This window comes from Oreochromis aureus, linkage group 14 (genome assembly GCF_013358895.1).
Source record: "Oreochromis aureus strain Israel breed Guangdong linkage group 14, ZZ_aureus, whole genome shotgun sequence".
In the NCBI taxonomy this organism is placed as follows: domain Eukaryota; kingdom Metazoa; phylum Chordata; class Actinopteri; order Cichliformes; family Cichlidae; genus Oreochromis; species Oreochromis aureus.
The window spans coordinates 30,168,289-30,171,395 of NC_052955.1; positions in this window are offsets into that span (position 1 = coordinate 30,168,289).

The window sequence follows — 3,107 nt, forward strand, 5'->3', positions numbered from 1 at the left end:
AAAGTAATCCAGAACAATAAGAGATGGAGGTGAGATGGAAGTCTACTGGAACGTCACATGCGCCAAGTCATTACCTTATCAAAAAAATCCCCAAAAAACCCAACTTATTAGACATGGTAGAGAAGAAGGGTAAGTTGTGTTATTATTATTAATAGCATCACATAAAATCTTTGGATTTCTTTCTGAAGAGGAGCTTATCTTTGCAAAGTGAGACTCCAAAAGATCTCTAAGCTCATCAAAATGTCAGAAGCCCAAAGGCCAGTTTCATTAAATGTTTCTAATAAAATGCTGTTGCTTATGATTAAAGATTTTTTTCATCTGATTTTTAAGAATGCATTATGAGTCCTGCTCTTGCTAATAGCTCTTGCTAATATATGTATATATACACACACACACACACACACACACACACACACACATATATATATATGCTTAATTACTATGTGGAAGATATATGGAAGAACAATCCTTGTTGACAGACTCGGGTTAAAACCTTAATGACATGTCTGATTATTAATAATAACATTTGATGAAAGAATGTTATTATTAACATATTAACATGTGTGTGTGTGTGGGGGGCTGCCTACAAATTAAAAATAATCATAGTAATAAATAAATACATGTAGCTCTTAGGTTTTTATTTTATTTTATAAGAGCAATTCTTGATCAACTATGTATCTCTACTGTTTTTTAATAGGGTCATATCCCCCCCTGTTGGTTTAAAAGTATCATGACATTACTTTTTTTTTTTTTTTTTTTTTTTTTTAAAGGAACTAAGAATAGGGATGGGGGTGCGATAGATGGACTCTTGCACTAGAGGAGGGTGTGGGGGTTTATGGTGTAAGAAAATGTGTAGTTATACAATGCACACTCAAAAAAGAAGAAACAACCAACTGAAAGAAAAAGGATTCTTGGGGGTCTTAGATACTTGGTTAAAACTGAATGTACACTAATCAAGTAAGTTTCATTTTACTAGATTCCTATAAATGTAACATGTAACATGTAATTATGTAACAAAATGACATGGAAACGTACATGTAATCAAATCACTTTAAAAACGTGTTTTTAAATCTAAATGAATGAGACTGAACATAAACTTGTAATAATGTAATAATTCACCTTGAATGCAGAAATCATCTATATTGTGTCATCATTTTGTCCCTTTAGTATCCATTCAATCTACCACACACACATAACCTATCGTGCACAAACACACTCTGTCATCCAATCTCTCTTGGAGATCAGCACTTTAATTACAAGGAGGAGTGTCTTCAGTCCCATTGTCTTTATCTTTACACTAAGTCCCTGGAGTAGAATCATCCTCTCCTCCAATCCTAATCTTGTTTGCTCCTGCACACTCACTTTCTCAACACCTTTGCCTGTTGTGTAACCTGTCTCGGAAGAGTCTGTTTTAAGGGTTTTTTCCCCCATGTTTCCTCATCTTTTGCCTTCTCTGTGATTCTGTCTTCAGCTTTCTCAGTTACCTTGCTGTCATAATTGTGGTTGTAGGGAATTTGTTCTCTGGGCAAATGACGCATGTGCACACAAACAAATGGACTGAACTAGGATATTGCCATAAAACTGAAAACAAATAGAGGTAGCTTTATATGCACAGCTGCTCTCTCTCTCTCTCTCTCACGCACACGCACACGCACACACACACACACACACACACACACACACACACACACACACACACACACACACACACACAATGTGTGTAAAGCCTAATGGGCTACACCCAACACTGAAGGGCTGACTATGAAGATGGGGGGATGTGAGAAGCACAAGTCATCAATCACTTTGTCACTTCTTTATTTGCAATCATTTCAATTATGTTTTCTCTGCTTTTTATATCCACTTTCCATTTTCTTCCATCCTCTTAGCATTTTAACTAATTTCCTTTTCTGCTCATCAACCACATTTTTTTCCCAAGCTATCTGGCATTTCGCCTTAAATCGAATTCTAGGTTATTTTAATGCCTTTTTTGTCTCTTTCTCCTGTGCTTCTGAAGTCAATCTAATTGGATGATTGGGGAAAAGAAAGGAGGAGAAGGGACGAAGGAGGGGAGTATGAGACTAGGGTGAAGTAAAGGAAGCGATGACCCAAATAATGGAATGAAGTGAATCAGAATGACCCTCCTGTCCTCACAGAGACCTCAGCTTCACACCCACACAGCTACCCATCCACCCAGGCCTTCCCCTGTCTAATATCAACACCTGCTCCACGCCTGCACATCCACTGCGAGTGAGTAAAATCCGAAGGGGGTGTCTAAATTTGTGTTCCCAGGTATCCTTCTGTTGAAATTCAGAAATGTGTAACAACGATTCCAAGAAGCACTGAAGCTGTTATCTTCTGACACTTTATGTTGGTTTTAATTTCTCACACATCTGTGCTCTTTCTGTAATCTGTCTTTCTGAGCTGACCCTCCTTTCACCATCATGCTTCATAAATGTGCCTCCCTGCAGGAGGTATGTAGTGTGACAGGAGAAAAATTGTGTAAGCATGGAGGTAAGGTCAGGTCCTCTGAAGCAGATCCCATAGGAGCAGATGAACACAGATGATTAAATATGTGACAATACAATGCCTTACTAGATACTAAACTCTACTGATTAGGTAAGAGTATTTGTATTTTAGGTGAATATTTTAAACTTGACCATATTTATACTGTTTTGTTTTTTTTTAATTCAGCGTAAATTATCTTCTTTTAGTGACCTTAGGATAAATTGCAGTGTATTTATCAACCAGCCAGTAGCCCGTTTGACAGCTGTTTAACAGGACGCATGCGCATAGCGCCGGCGAGGGACGCTGACGTGTAAAGTACACAGATGTTGGGCATGCCTCTGTAGGAAGTTTAGAAATCTCCTATCAAAATAAAAGTAGACAAAATTAGACTCTTTGAAGAGGGGCAGATTAATTGTTATCTAAAAAATACTCTTATCAAAAAATATCACATTAATAATTCGACGTCTTAGGAGTGCACACTCAGCTGTCGGCTCTCCAGTAGATAACCAAATGCTGTGTTTGTTTTTCCTCAGTTGCTATAAGTTTCTGGATACAACTTTTCGTTTGAAAAACTATATGTTACAAAACTTTAATTATTGTTT